The sequence below is a fragment of the Aulostomus chinensis genome, chromosome 13 (genome assembly GCF_037954235.1).
Source record: "Aulostomus chinensis isolate RoL2024-O1b breed Wild chromosome 13, RoL_Achi_v1.0, whole genome shotgun sequence".
In the NCBI taxonomy this organism is placed as follows: Eukaryota; Metazoa; Chordata; class Actinopteri; order Syngnathiformes; family Aulostomidae; genus Aulostomus; species Aulostomus chinensis.
In genome coordinates, this window is record NC_141332.1 from 14978276 (window position 1) to 14995562 (window position 17287).

The following is a 17287-nucleotide window of genomic DNA, read 5'->3' on the forward strand; positions in this document are numbered from 1 at the left end:
TTTGGAATTACATGTCTCATCAATGCTATTTGGATTCAGCAGCCATTCATAGTGTGTGTGTCCCTTTGAAGTATATCTGTGGAGCCCAATGTACCTGTGGGGTGTGACATAGAAGTAAAACACTGGACCCCACAAGTTTGAATATCTGTGTGTTTGTTTGTGTGTGTGTGTGTGTGTGTGTGTGTGTGTGTGTGTGTGTGTGTGTGTGTGTGTGTGTGTGTGTGTGTGTGTGTGTGTGTGTCAGGCTGTGCAGTGATACCACTTTCACCCTCAAAACTGCAGTCCCATTAAATTAATTTCAGGGTTGACTTCAATGTTCAGGGGGATGTAAAATATCTGATCGACGTTCAGGATATCAGTGACCTGTCTTCATCTCTCTCCCCAGAAACCATTTATGTGAAGAGTATTTGTAAGTACAACTACTACATTTACATTAGGTCAAACATGTTGAAATTAAAGGTAAAAGTAGCAATTAACCTTACTGTCCCACAAACACTGTCAGTTGAAACCTCTTGTGCCAAAGCTACAAAAGCAAATGTTCTTTTTGCATTAGCAAATACAGTCTCCACAGTATCTAAAGGGTTGCTGGGTAGAAAATGATGAGGCTGCTTCATGTTTATTTAGGGACTCCAAACCATGAATACCTTTAAAAATAACTGTCCAGGTACCTACATGATTACATTATTTGAGGCCAATCAGTGTAGCACAATGTCAGAGCTCAGTGGAGTGTAGAGACTCTCTGTGTTTTGCCTCACTCATTAGCAGGGCGAGGATATCACAGGTGACCATGGTTATGAGGCGCTCAGAGGAAATGCCTGTGCTCACAGGTCAGCATGGCGCATCCTAAGCTTGCAATATTGAACCATTTTATTCCCTGCTGACACAGAAATGACTCTTCCACAGAGCTACTTTGCTACAAGGTCTGTCTGTATTTGTTCATGTTTATCAGGGCTCAAAATGAGCAGGTACATCACTACCTCCTGCCGTTTACGTGCATTGTGCGGCCTCCTATTTGCATGGTTCCCCAGCAAAAATATGCATGTCTTACAAGGCATAATTTTAAGACCACAGACAAACACGGAGCACTGAAAGAGAGGAGTGAAAGTAAGGACTAATTGTTGGCAAATAAAAGTTAATATAGCCTGAGAAATTGGGGCGCTGAAGTGTGACAAACCAGAATTGGAGACTGACTGTGTTGTTTTGTTTTCTCACAGTGGGAAAGAGACATTTTTCAGGAGCGTACTGCACTGCTGTGATCAGCGAGGAGGCCGTTAGCTGTGGGTATTGATTTCTCTGGGTGATAAAGCACATCATATGGGTATTATGGATTAGGGTTATTAGAAAAAATAAGCATGAGTTTCTTTCAAATCTGCTTTCTTTGTATTTGCTATGTAAGTGAAGCGAACAAAATCATTTTAAAGCTAATCCACCTATATTTCCATCTGATTTACAAAGACCTTTATTCCTCTGCAGAAAAGTATACCTGCTGGCAAAATTCCCATCTGCATTACATGCATCTGTAATGTGGTCTAAATATTCAGGTGCTGACACGCACACTTTAATCACACACTTTAATCCTACGCAAGTTTGACTGTAATTACCAATATACACTTCGAGCAAAAAACGCATTGAAAGCTACATTAGATAGATTGAAGCAGTGTAGGTGGTGGAATCATTTTCAGAGTAAAACCATCTAATCAGTATTTAACTTCAAACATTTGCTTGTGCGTCTAATTGAGGATGACAGATCAGATGAAGAGAGGCTAGCCTGCTTGCTGGGTGTAATTGGAGGCTAATTCCCTGTGATTTGTCTCATCTCAATGGGACGGATCACTGATCTGCGGAGGGGAGATAATAAGGTGAACAAATCACTGTAGACTGTCTCTAAATTCCAGTTGAACTGCTAGATCCGATAAGCCAAGCTGATTAGGGAGGAGAGCGGCGCGCCACATATCGCAGTGGTGTTTGTTTGTTTTTTTTTCATGAAGAAAAACTCTCAACTAAAACTTTAGCACAATTGTCCTCAAAATCCAGATTCCATTTTCTATCTGGGATGAAACTCGATTGTCTTTGGAAACCAAATGATATTCATAAGTAATAGTTTTATTATCTGTGACAGACACATCATCATAAGAGTCAGTGCTCAGTGTCCGGACAGCTCAACTGTACCCACAAAAGTGAAATGAGAAAGTATTGTGAAGACTTCTCAGTATAAGTCCACTTCTCCTCAAGGCAATATTACTGCAGAACCGTTGTATTGTACTCAGAACCTGTCAGGGGTTATGATGTTCAAATGATTGGTGTTCTTATAAGTTCATTTGCAGTAAATGTCATAGTATTTTCAGGACTACACATGAGACTCACAAGGGAAACCTCACATTAAAGGTTTCCAAGGAGCGAGCCTCAATAATAAGTTAAATTAAAGTTACAGAACAAAATAAAACTTAAGATATAAAGTAGTTTTGTTGTTAAAGTTGTATTCTTTTATAATATACTTCAAAATTTGATGTGGGAAAATGTAATCCCCAAAATTATTAAATTAGCACATGGTCAAATCGTGATCCTCTGATATCACTGTCTTACATGAGTTATGCATGGGAAATTAAACTTAAACCTCACGCAACTTTACAAAACAATTTTGAATTTATTTCATACCTTTACAAAGCCATACAATCCTTCTGGGTCTTGAAAGAAATAAAAGTAATGGTGCTTGGCAAGGAGATGGTGAGCATTCGTCGCAGACGTGTTGATGATTGTTGGTATTTTATTTAGCTGTATTCACAGTAACTGACTGGATTGAAGTAAGAGACAAATAATAGAGTTAGAGGTGAATAAATCTTGTTACAATATGTTTATATACTTCATTCTATGAAGTAATGTGAACAAAAGTGATGGCCATTTATTTTTCATGTTGTTTAGTGTCACCCCACAGTGACTTCTCTGTCTGACGTACTTCTTAGTATTGAACAGTGACGACAAGCACAGTGAAATCCTGATCACACTTGATACCCCCAACACACACACACACACACACACACACACACACACACACACACACACACACACACACACACACACACACACACACACACACACACACACACTTAATATGTGCTGCATATAAACAGTGTTCCATTATGATCTTTTTTCCTGAGTATTATGGTTCATTTTTTTTTATTTTGGTTGATGTAAAAGTGAGTGACATTAGACAAAAAAGTGTAGTAGAAGTTGCTGTAGAAGCTCACATAAAATTGAAGCCTTTGAACTCCTTTGTAAAGCTCTAGCAGCTAGAGGAAAATTTCATTACCTTAAAAGTTTCTGCTGAATTGTGAAAAGTGGCTGTGTGGAAACAGGCAAATGAATAGAGCAGCAGAGGAGACACAGTTGAGGTAAGAGGACAATTTATGCCATTATGTGTCGTTTCCCCTCCTTTTCCATAATGGATCTTAGTACTTGATACATGGCAAATCTTCCAGGAAATCTCTCGTCAAAGGAGACTTGGCTGGTGAGAGTAGTGAGATGAGGAATCAAAAGCAGGGGAGAGACATTTGGTTCAGGATATATGGCTGGTAGTCGGTATAAAGACCTGCTCCACTGACACGCCACCTTGTGGGCTTGCCCGGTGTGTTTTTACAAAGAACACAGCAAACGAACTCTCCAAAGTTGTTCATGGGACCGGTGACCATGATTACTTAGTAGAAAAATCCCTTCCTTCTGTTGGACCGGTCAAAGAACAAGCGTAGAAGGGGTGTAAAGTGGTTTACAGGTAAAAGACCGCATCTTAATTAGATTGCAAGGGAGAAGGTTTTTATCAAATTATGAACAAAGGTTGAATGTCAGATCTTCATTGAGCTTGATTGTCAAGTGAATAATCAGGAATCATCCTTCCTTACAAGGGGGATATTAACACTTCTGACTGTACAAGGGCACTTCATTGATGCCATGTTGAAGCAACATTGTGATGTAGCTGAACAAAATACATACCTCATTGCTCTGAGATCCTGATATCGAGGCATTTCACCAACATGATGAACCATAACAGCACTCAAGCATTTGTGTATCAGACTTTTTTTCCCTGTCCTTTGGTAGTGTTGTAAGTAGTAAGTAGTTTCCAGGACGTTTGCAGCAGGATTAGGGAGATGTTCTTTTATAAACTATGTGAAATGAATATTTTAGCAGTGACTTGAGAATGTTTTTGGATGCTCTGACTTGACAGTGTTTTTTCATAATTGCCTCAGTCTTGGACTCCATTGGGCAATAGAGCAGGTGGCGTGCAGTGTAATAGCTGAATTCAGATTTCTGGTGTGCTATTATTAAAACATTTCCTTGCTTGTATTACCTGTTGTTCAATGCCCTCTGATGAAAATTCATTTGCACGGCAGCTGCATGTGTGTCAGTTGGAGGTGAATATTTTCAAGAGATGCACAAAACAAAAGTGATATAACCTACGGCCGGTTGGAACCAACGCCATACGAGCAAAAAGTGATGCCCACCAGATATTCAGTTCAAGTTTTGCCTTCTTCCTCAGTGTTGCAATGGCCCTCGAGGTACGATTAGCTTCAAACATCTTGACGAATCAAATCCTAGTGTTTTCCTTTGCTGAAAATTCACTGAAGATTTGTGATATTTGAATGGAAATACTTCTTTTATTTACTCAGATCCTCAGAATTTTTTTGTTTTGTTTTGTTTTTTTGTATGTAAGTCCATGTACAACAGCAAAAAATAAATTTTATTGAATCTATTGAATCTAGCCAAAACACATAATCAGATTCTTGCTCATGTTTTTCTCACCATTTCCTTGTCTCATCTGCCTCTTATGAGCCGCTTGGAATCTTTGTTTGACCAAACATGCATTGTTACCATCTTCTCAGTTCCTATTCAATCACTATTTCAGTAAAATATTGAGAAATACTGAGATGAACTTTGACCTTTTCTGTACATTGTATTGTTATTAACAGTGCATGTGTAAGAGTGTTTGAGGTCCAGGGAGACATCAGCTGATGCAAAAAAATAGCCCTCAGGATGTTTAGTGTTTGGGGTCAGCCAAGGTCACATAAGTCCAAAACAGTACAGAAAATTAACATAGATTCACAAGTTTGCTGTGAAAAAAAGACAAACTTTTAAACCCACACTCTGACAGTGATTTTTTGTTGTTGTTGTTATTCATTTTTCCATCTCAATGCCCCCTTTAACTGACCGTGTTGACTTGTTTTAATCTGGAATGGTTAGGGTGTAGTGATGAGCAGGCCCCGGTCAGGAAGATGTGTATCAATGTCATAAGATTTGCCCCAGAATATAATACAGTCAGACAGTACTTAGCATGTAATCAATTTACATGCTTGATATCGATAATCTGGCTGCACTGGCTGTCTGGTGTTACTTGACAATACTACACAGATTACAGTTCACCTAACAATAATCATGAACTACTTCTACGATAAGACTGTGTTAACTTAGAGATATGAATCCTCAGTGGCTTCGTGATTTGATTCAGTTTCCATCCAAGTGTTCAGTGACTCACGGTACATGTTGGTGTATTGCTTTGAAGTCTTGGAAATGACTGCACATGGCTACTTTTTCCTCATTTAACACAACCATTCACATGCCTATAGGGACGAGGGAAATAAATCAGCATAATCCCAAATTATATGATGTTCCAGTTGGCAGTGCTTTCAAAAATTAGACCACAACAGTAATAAAAATAAATGCTGCATCTCCAGAAAGAGTGCAGCACATTTTTGTTTTGTTTTTACTTTCTACTCAGAGTTAATTTTGTGTAATGCTGAAGTATGTGTCCCTCTTTATTCTTTATTCTTTATTCAGATCCTCATTAGCTTCCACAGCTGTGGTCGCTAATCCTCCTGGGGTCCACAGGTGTCATCTGTAACTGCTGGAGCTCTGTAGATGATGATCTCATTGTGACAGCAAAGACAGTTCTACAACCTTCATGTTCCTCTTGCAAAGGTAATTGTTTTATCATTATATCAAGATTCTTGCTACCGATGCTTTAATTTTATTAATTCATGATAATGTGGTTGAAGCGTCTTGCAGTGTTTGGGTGCTGTACTTAAACTCTGCTTTTATTGCTTCATCAGCATTATGTTTTTCATTTCTGTCATCCACATCTGTGTCATGAATCACACAAAATAAAAGATATCCAAAACCTCCAATGACAAAAAAAAATGGTGGTTAATGAAGAAAAACATTTTGCTAATTTTGCTTTATTTATTTATATCATAATTTAATAATGATCATAACGGTTGTTGAACTAATTCTCTGACTGTTTGAGTAAAAATGGCTGTGTTATAACTTGATTATGCCTCTTTTAAATATCCTTTTACCATGGTGATGGTCGATTACACAACACATTTGGTTTGAAATTCAACTAAGGAGGGTATCTGTAGCAGCTACATCTGCTCACTCTGTGTGTTTCATACTTCATAGTTAGGGAGAGTGAAACTGAACTGACATTCCTGCCTCATCAGTGTGCACAGGGAAAGAGGGAACATTAGTGTGGGTTTGAAATAAGGTATTGACCACCTTAATAATAGATCAGTACCAGTAGAGTTCCATGAAGAAGATCATACAGGAGATGATGTGTTGTTTTGAGTAATGTCTCTGTAATGTCAGACAACACTTTCCAGTTTATCATGATTGCATATACACAACCTTGCTCTTCTGTTAAAAACTGGGACAATACACACATAACTGCTGCAGATGCTAATCAGGTATAACACACACACACACACACACAGACAAACAAAAAACAAATGAAGCACACATGTGGTTGTCCTTGCTCTGCTCCCCCGGTATGACTGACTATAGCAATCTCAGCTTGGAGCAGCTGCCGTTAAGTCATTAAAATGTCAGCCATGTCTTGACATTTACTTCATTTTCCATTTACTGGGAGGTGGAAAACAGATTTTCAAGCATTTATTGGTGAGGAAAAAAAAGCTAAAAAAAAGAAGAAGTTCCATATAATCTTATCCAGTCTTCACAGCTTCAGCCTGGATGTTCATCGAACACCACAATGAAGTACACAACAATCATTTAAGCTAGTGCTGCCTTCTTCCAAAGTCAAGCTCTGATTTGTTTATTTATTTTTGCTTTCTTTTCTATAATCTGAATTATTTTCTATTGTGTCCTATTTGTACTGGTTGGGCAGTTGCCCTGAAAAGCCAGACAACAGTGTCCTTGGGAGCAGATAAGAATTGAGCTGTCAGCGAAGCCAAATTCAGTCTGGGCTGAGATGTACAACGGCATGCATGACAGATTTGTGAGGCTGTGATTGTGATGCATTATCTGGTGAAGGCAATCAAAGGGAGGATTACAAATGGAAGGCAATGTCCCATTATCTCAGCCAGTCCAGAGGAGCACGGGAGAGTCAGAATGGCACGGAGAACCAACCAGAATACAGACACTTATGTGAGGAGTTATGAAAGGAACATGGGCCTGACTGCAGTCATTGCTTCAGTGTTGCAGCTCACAAGTTCGTAAGAGGAGTTCCCAAAGGAGGTAACACTCGATTCTGTATTAAAGAAAAATGGACAGCTTTACAGTATTGAACATTTCTCCTTAAAGTAGAGAGGACACTTTTCTTCAGGGCAATTTAAAAAAAAACAAACCATGAGGATATTTGTGATCACATGCACAACCCCCTGGGAGGGTCAAAGGGGAAGTTGCAGCAGCACTGCTCCATAGCAGCCTCTACAAAAGTGTCTTGATATACTGCTCTCCCTGCCTGCACTCATGTTTCCTCTAGACCAGTCACGATGATGCCTCCTTGTCTGTTTGAGTACGGAGTGTCAGAGCACTTGCACCTTGAAATAACTGAAAAATTCCAATTACAGTTGTAAAAAAAAAAAAAAAATCCATCTAATTAAGAAGTCTCGTTTCACTCTACCACCGTTGATTGACTTAGTCAAACAAAAACAAAAAAAAGATGAATGAGATTAACAGCATGTTTAACCCATTTTTTACTCATACACTGCAGTGTCATGGGATTGTGTGGTGGGGGAGTAGACCCAAATGCAGACGAGGCATGAGGAGAGTTCACAAAAAGAAGTTTATTACGGACATTGGTGGGAAACCGGCAACTCGAGGCTCGGGGCCCGTGGCTGGAGGCTCGAGGCTCGGGGCCCGTGGCTGGAGGCTCGGGGCCCATGGCTGGAGGCTCGGGCCCGTGGCTGGAGGCTCGGGGCTGGCGACAAACAACACTTGCCATCGCCAGCAACAACAGTTCGACACAATGCACTTTGACAATGACCCGACACGGACAAGGGGAAACACGGGGAAAACGAGACACAAGTGGTGCAATCACACAGGTGAGACACATAAGGTAATCACAGGAGGGAGGTCAGGAAGACAGGACATGACGACAAAGTAAAACAGGAAACACAAGACAGGGATCGTGACACTGCAGTATGTCAAGGATCTGCTGTGTGATGTCGTACTTACTAAGGTTTTCCCTCCAGTCTAAATTCTTGCTTGTGTTGTATGTCGCTTTGGACAAAGGCGTCTTCCAAATGAAATTGTACAAATGTAGAAAGTAAAAAAAAAAAAAAAAAAAATCACTGAATAAAAAGAAAAACTGCAAATAACACTTCAAAACTCACAGTCTGGATTTAACTGGATTACATTTAATAAAGTAGAAAACATGAGTCAATTCTTGTAATTTAAAAAAAATGGTTTTGTTATTTTAACAGTGAGTTACAATCAACACCTGCAACTACACTCACACATATTATCGGGGATGTGGCTAAAACAACACACAGAGTCCAACAGTTGACAGACAAGGGAGACGCAATGTGCTATTGTGAGTTGAGTAAACAGGCTGCTCAAGGGAAATTAAATGAATTAAATTCACTTCAAACCAAATGGATGACATGCACTGGCAAAGACAGAGACAGGGGAATATGTGTGAATGTGTTGTTGAAAAGAGATGGGGGGGGGCGGTTCTGCAGGAAATGCTGTGGAAGATAAAATGAAGCTTAAGATTGGGCTTATTTGTACACCCATGCATTTACAACATTGTTTACTGATAAATTAGGCAAGGAAAGCTCGGATATTGCTGAAAGAATAGTCAGAGAGAGCCAGAGATGGAGAGATTTGCAATCAGTTGTGCATCTGCAGTGAATGCAGAGGCCAACCCCGAGGCCCTGCACCACCTCCGGGAGCAAACATACATCCTTGAGTCAGTGCTGCCTCCCAGTCACGTTGTGCTTTAATTAAACAGGGCTGAGTTGTAGAGAAGTCTTGAGTCATGTTTAACTCCAAATGTAATAAAGGGCATTACATCTGCACCAAAAAAAATCAATCCTGTGACCCATTGGCATTGTGTTCTCCTGCTGCCAATTAACATATGCTAATCCAGGATGCACTGCACAATGCTGTACCTGCACAACGGAGAGAATGGGCATTGAGGTGTCTGTGAATTGACCTTGATATGAACGTGGCCTCTTATGATAAAAGGTCGTTTCTGGAGGTCAGACTGCACCCTCCCCAATATTCACACTGTAGGATGGATGATCATCTATTCCGCAGGATTTATTGAGATCTCACATTTCACAAATGCCTTTAGGGTAAAGTTCTCTGCCTCCGAAAACCACACATAAACATAGCACCAACTCTAAATTAGATTTATAGTAATGGGCCTTAATTACCAGCTTGTATATTACTGAAAGTGGATTATTTGAAACATAATTAATTAGGATTTGGAGCACAATATCTGATTACAAATGAGTAGTAATGAAAAGTTTAGAGGGATTTTTGGTTTGTGTTGATCCAACTTGACTTCCAATCAATGAACTCCGGGCTGAAAGCACATTTTGTTTTCTTTTGTGAAAGCAGTCATTTACCACTGGGAATATAGTCTTTTCATAAAAGCAGACTGTCTATGCAGCAGGAAGGTAGTGGGATGTTTTTTTTTTTGTCTTTTTCAAACACACAAAAGAATATGCAGTATTCACAATGGCTTAAAAAGGTAGAAAACCTACACACAGAATGCTGAGCTTGTTGCCTGCCAAGGACGCTCACAGGCTGTTAGAAACAAAACAATGTTGTTACTGCACTCTGTATTCAGACGACATGGTGGAGAGGCTGTTTTTGATTTTGGAGTGCTTGGGAGCCGATGAGGCTGTCCATTGTGGCAGGCATAGAAAAACTGTGGAAGTATAATGTGTGGCCGGACAGCTACAGCCAGATCTTGCATTTTGCATCATTGCACTCAGGCCATGGATTAGCAGAGTAGGGAAGTTAAACATGGTTCGATTGCATATACTACCCATACTCTATTGATGCAAAGCTGGCTTAGAATCAGAAAAGAATGTCTCTTTACAGCAGCCTTGTATGTATTCCATAAATAGATATGGATCTATAACATCTAATCTATTGCAATCTTCACTTAATCCACTTTGAGAGACCAAATTTGCTGCAGACTGGGGCTCAGTGAAAATTGCAGTTTTCGTTTTTTTCTCTCTCTCGAACGTTTAACGAATTACATTTTCAGCTGGAAATAATGTCGATGATTTTAAGTCATGTTTTTACACTCAAGATAAACTATCGCACCAGTCTGCAATAGTTTGGGCCAGTCTGTGTGGCGAGTACAGACATCTGGTAGTGTGTGAAGGGTTCAGTCTCACGTCTGATGTTTTTCAAGTAGACTCTGGAGGATGAGGATTATATGTGATTAGTCTAAGTCGTTATTATCTCTGCCACTCTGTTTCACCGAGCGTTAGCCTACATAGCCTAGGCTTGGCTCCAGCGTGTAACTTTCCTCACCTCCAACACCCTGTGACACTCACCACACCTACCCCTCGATGACTTCACTCAAATGAATTTTTTGTTCTATTTTTTGTACTTTTTCGATGGTGCCATATCACATAAGAACAGCTTCAGTCAGTTCAGTTCAGTTCACTTCTTTGGTCTGTAAACTCTCATTTTCATGAGATTTTTGTGCATTCAGGTGTCTTCAGCTGGAGTGGCCAGTTGGGTTGAGAAATCTGTCAGTAAACCAGACTATGAATGGCACACAGAAAATGAGTTTAATCTTGTTGGTGAGAGAGAAATAAATAGGTTGTTTGACTTTGGGGAATCTAATCATGATCTGTATTACATTTATTCCATAAACATTCAATTTGCCTCATTTATATTGCAGGGCCTGAGTATTGTGAATAATTATGTATGTAGGTTGAAGGTCAACTTTTAGTGTCCATCAGGCTGAGATCTGAATACCACGCTTGACGAAATACGTTGAAACAACCAGCTGATCCCAATACTGGAGGACAATGTATTGATCAAGACACTGCCACAGATGAAGTCCAGTTTATTTTTGTAGCTGGATGTCTGATAGAAACCATTGATTCAAGAGACATGTTGCTGGGTCAGCAATTTGTGAGATGCTTGAGACCAGTAAGTATTCATGCGATTCTTCTTCTTATTCTTCATAGGCCAATGATTCCCTGATAATACTCTCATATAGCTCCCACAGCTGCCAAGGCACCTCTATCGATTTTCCAACACTTTCTTTTACCGAACATTTCTGATAACACATATCTTTATGTTCTGCAATATTGTGTTTTGTTGTTTATTGTGTGCCAGTTTGGACATTTGCGTATTTTTTCTGTATTATGAGGTGAAATCCTGATCCAACTCGATCTCACAGCTTTTGTGTTTAAAAAAAAACAACAACATTTCAGCCACTTAACGGTATACTTAATCAGATTTTGACCAGCTTGTTTGTCTGAACATCTCTCAAATGCACCCTTATAATGTTGACATGTTTTGTGGGCAAAGGAATGAACAGTTGTGGTCAATTTTGGAGCTATAAAATTTCTTCTCCCTGTGCTTTCCCAGCGGCCCTCTCTGTGCTTTCATCCCATCATTCCTCTCTGTCCTCCCTCATCCTGCGAGAGGCTCCGGAACGACCCAGAGGAACGATGACAAAGCAGAGCGAGAGGGAGATTTTTATCTTTCTCCTGATCTGTTCTCCCCCTCTGTTCTCTCTCTCCTTCTGGTACTTGTTTTTCCTCAGTTGTCCCCTGGTAAAAGAGAAGAAACGGTTGTATAATTAGCTTATCAAAGCCTGAAAGGGATGCTAAATTTTCTAATAACGGTCAAAAATGGATCTGACAGGAATGGTTGTTGAAGCTCTTATTCATTTATATTTCTTTTTTTAAAGCTGTATATTTATCAGAGTGGTGGCCGTAATGGAGCAAACACTATGCAAAGATATACATTTATTTCTTGCTATTATTATGCATTGTTGAAACATGCAATGGTTTTCTTTTCATTATGAGCCAAACTCTGAATAAAGAATGTGTGGACTTATGTAGTTTATATGATTAAATTACCTAAATCTGTTTCTTTTGATATAAAAATTTAAAAGTACACAAGGTAAAACCAAAAAAAGCAATCCTACTGACCCATGTCAGCTGAGGCCAAGCCCCTTAACAATAATGGAGGCCACACTGTTCCTGGACACTTTGTTTATTATCCAATCACTGCTGCCCTCTATCCACTGTTGGAGGACACAGAAAGAGTGTTTCATCTTATCTATGCTCTCATTTTGTGAAATAAGCTACCTGCAGTTCCCAGTAAAGGAGAGGTGCTTCATTTTTCTTCTCAGGAAATTGTGAAGTTTGACATGTAATGCAATTTTCAGTTCTGCCCAGCTGGAAGTGTTTCAGAAATTAAATGGGGACTCTTTTGAAGCTGTGTTAAACACCTTGTTACAAAGTGGGTCTGTTTGTAGGTGGAGCAGCACGAAGACTAATGAGCATCCCTCATACTGCTCTAGATTATGATTTCATAACTGTGATCACTTTTTTTCTCTGCCAGTGTCTGCATTTTCCTCCTGAAATAAGGTTAACAAATGTATATGTAGAAAGTGAGTGATTCGGGCATAATACTCTCCAAGTCTATTTTGAGCGGGTAAAGGTCAGGTAAAATACACAATCAGGCCGAAGGCAGGAAAAGTAATGTAAAAAAAATTTGCACCTCATCCACCTTCAGAGTAAACTCTCCTCTGAGATGAATTTCTACCACTTGTGTTTCTAATGGCTGCCCAGCCTTCAAATTTGACAGGAATTTTATGTTTTTTTAAAATAGTAAATGACACAAGTCGTCACTGTGAACATGATTAAGTGTGAGTTTGCATAGATGTGGCCCTGCAACTTGCACAAAAAGTAATAGAGGACTACAACTTAAGAACTCAATTCAATATATGATGAAACCTCTGTATACAGTTTAAACTCGCACTAATTAAGGCATTTTGTGCAATGGTTTTACACACACTGCAAACCTTTTATTGATATTCACTTATATCGACTTTTGACTTCATTTACACTCTGCTGCCCTGCACATGTCTTTTTTCTGTTTGTTATGGTCAACAAACCAGAAGATGAGGGAGAATAATTCAATAGCTCTACATAAATTAAAACAAATCAATTTGTTAAAATTGAATTAAGCTTTCCAATTAAAAATGAATTTCAGATGTGTCTGTGTGAAAACCCCCTCAGGTGATTTGTAGTTTAGAACCAAGCATTCTACTCTCAGTGGTGTATGTTGATCAAAAATATTGTGGATTCAAATATGAGCTTTAAATTATAATTTCACCAGCAAAACGAAGCTTCAGTTTAATAACTAAAATATTTGTAGCCCTGAGGCCGCTCCAACATGTGCTCGCAAAATGTATTTTCCAGGCGAGAATGGTGCAAATGGGCTGAGTGCTGCTCAGTCCAGTTTAAAATGGATCAAACTGTCCCATCTTCCAGCATCTTCCTCACTCTTAGTTGTCATTCTTAAGAGCCACTTCTTTCATCTCCTTTAGCCTTCTGCCCCACTCCTGTCTACTCTCCCAACCTCTCCTGTCATCTTCCTCTCCTCTTATCAGTATCATTACATCTTTCTTCTCTTCCTATTTTTTGCGGTTCAGTCAGATGGTCATTTCAATTCACTACCTCCCATTACAGCTCTTCCTGCTTTCCTGTAAAGACATTTATAATTCAGTCCATGGCAAAAGGGATTTTGAATTCAGAATATCACTGACTCTCGTGTCATTATCTTAATACATTTGTAGTTGTCTCTTGGGCTATGCAAGTGTGTGTTCACTAGCTTATGAATATCAAATTGCCTTGAACTCTCTTTCCCTCATCCCTCTAGTCAAAGTGATGAGAAATCCCATAGGTCAGAGAGGTTACATCCAGCATTGATAGGTGGAGCTGAGGCCAAGCCCCAAATAAATAAACCAAATCATCAGGAGAGAAGCTGACATATTGACATAGTTTTGATTAATACGCTTTGACACTTTTATTGCACGCATGTGGGTTTCATTTCTATCTGTATTCTTGCATGTTTCCTTTCTTTATTCTGCCATCTAGTTTCTATATCCTGAAAACCCAAACCTAGCAACTAAAAATACCAAGCGATATGATTGAGCTCTGCTGTGAAGATATTGTGTGTTCATGTCATCGAACAAGACTTCCATTTGATTGGCATTAGCGTCAGAAGGAGATGATGTGTTTTTTCTGAAGGCATCAGAGAGAATCCTCAGGCTAGTCTAATAATTTAATAAAACAGAACTGCAGTGTTTGGTTCAGGAAAGGACCCAACAGCTGTGACTTAAAAAACAAGTCATCAGGCTTCTAATGGAGTTAACTGTGCTGCTACATGCTAAGGACCTGTGCATCCTATGGGGAGTTGATCTCAGAACATGTTCTCGTCAGATAATCTGTGTTATTATCTTTCATTATATTCATGAAGAATCTGGCCTTCTTTTTTCCTCTTTCTATTTTTTGCTGCTTTTCATTGACGTTTCACTTCTTTTTTTGCTGAAATAAAGAAAAACCTATTTTTAGAATCATGCTCAGGTCGAAAATTGCAGTTACACAAAATTGTTATCAAAAGAGTAAAATAAACACACCAATCCATGAAACACAAAAGATAAGATGCAGTGGAGAACTCTTCTCATCATGTGTGCTGTCCTCCTCACAAAATTGTGTCATGACAGCAATCTGCAAGGAGTTTATTATGACCAAGAACTTTTAGTGTGAAGAACTGCAATTCCGCTTATGGCCACTTGAGGCTTACTCTTAAAGCAACTCAGTCTCAGTAGTCCTCGTGGAAAAATACCCCACATGTGAACAGCCAGTTTTTGTCTTTAGTACCTGTATAAAAGTACATTTAGGCTCAAAAAATATGCATAACGAAGAGGTGATATTTTATGGTGCCATCGCAGTTTCAACAAGCCACCCCCCTGTGACATTACTGCCTCACATAGGGTTGACTCTGGTTCCATCAAGTCAGGTGACAAAAATGCGAAACTCAAGGTCACAGACAGCACTGCTCCCATATAAGCTCCAACACTGGTGTCATTATCCAGACAGAAAATGTACTCTGAAATTAAAAGTAGCGTGAACAATCATTAACGTTGCAGTACAGACCTTTGTCCTGACTCAACGACCACATTCAATACTGTCTAATTACTGATAAACATAAACATGTAATAATGTGTGTGCGTTTGCGTGTGTGAAATCTGCTGAACGCTTGAGAAATATTCATGCATATGAATGTGTCCTTGATTTTTGAGATGACAAAACTTCTACCCTTTTGAAACTGCCTTCTCTGCTGTGGAATCCATTTAATCGATGAATGCATGTATCTATTTATCTATCTATCCATCTGAAAGCTGGCAGTGATCCGTTTTATTGTGGCATCAGTTCTGAAGCAAACTGCTTAATGCAAATACTTCACTGGGAGTGAAAATGCTGCATGCCAATTGGTTTTCAAAGTGATTTTTCAAGAGGCTTTTAAGTTCAAGAAGTTCAAGTGACATTTGGAGTTGAAACAATTTCACGATCACATCCGGCTGGTCTGGTAAAGTGTCTGCAACTGTAACCTCCTAGTTCCATTTTTTGCAGTCTGATTCATGTCCATCATAGTCGATTGTTTTTACTTACTTTTGTCTGGTTGAACATAAATCAACACCAGTCTTGATCTCAACCAATAATTGTTAATGGCTGCTGGCTTTTCTTGCTTTGTTTGTTTCCATTCCCCATTGATCAGAGTCAACAAATACTGCATGAGAGACAGGGGAGAGTGAGAGACAGAGGAGCGAAAGAACAAAAGACAGAAAGGATGGGGAATTCCGGCCATGATCCGGCATTTGACATCTGAACTGTGGCTCAGATCAATAGTGTGTGTTTCAGAAGAAAAACCCAGCAGCCTTCCTGTTGACTACGGCTTCCTCCTCAGTGCATGTGAAGTGCGAACAGTGAATGTTCACGGCAGATCAGGTTTGTCATTTCACCTTCACAAACCTTTGCATTTATTACCAAATAATTGCTTATAGCAGCCTCAGACTATCAGTGTGTAAAGTGTTTTGTTGGTGCTTTTTAAACTCTGACAATGGGACAATGATTGAATCCAAGATTTAATAATAAAGAAGGTCAACAAGGTAAATTATTTGGAGTGTTTTGCACATTATTTGCTTAGTAATCTGTCGTATTGATCTTTGTCAAGAATTCTGTTTTTGCGAGGTCATCATCGTCCGAATAAAAGCCTACATTGTTTTAACTATTAAGCCTTCTTTCTCTCTCAGTGAGCCTCATGCATGAACTTTGTGCATGCAGAAAAATGATCTTGAATTGTGTTTACAAATACTGACGATGGTCTGTTGTTGTTGTTGTTGTTACATTTGTCGACACTATTTCATTCCTCATTTGTGGGATAAAATCAAGATTAAGGCAGTGCTGCTGTAAGACCATATCCACTACTGTGTCTTGTGCTGTGGATTGTTAATAATGATGAAAACAAAACGTAATGGAAATACAGGTGAAACACATTCATGTTACTTGTGCAGATTGATTTAATAATTTTCGCATGCTCTATGATCAACGTTCTTGTCATCTTTGCAAAGGTACTGCTGCTCAGCAGATCCTGATCAAAAGGGATTTGTATGACCGTGATAGCAGCATCTCCACATCTGTTCTTCTTCCTCAATAGAAAACAGCTCCCTTTGATTAAAGTCTGAATAACCATCTTCAACTGTGGCCCAAGAAAGCGTTCAAAACTTTTATTAATGTGTTGTATTTTGATCAAACTTTAAACACACATCTAACATTTAATGTGAGTGGGCTTGAAACGCCTTCAGGCCCAGCAGGAGGGGTTTTTTGACCAGAAAATGACACGTATTCACTCCAGTGGCGTGTACAGGACATTAATGCAAGGCAGGTGTCTGCTGAGCCACAGCAGGTGGAAAGCTTTTACATACACCTGGAAAGTGTCAAAT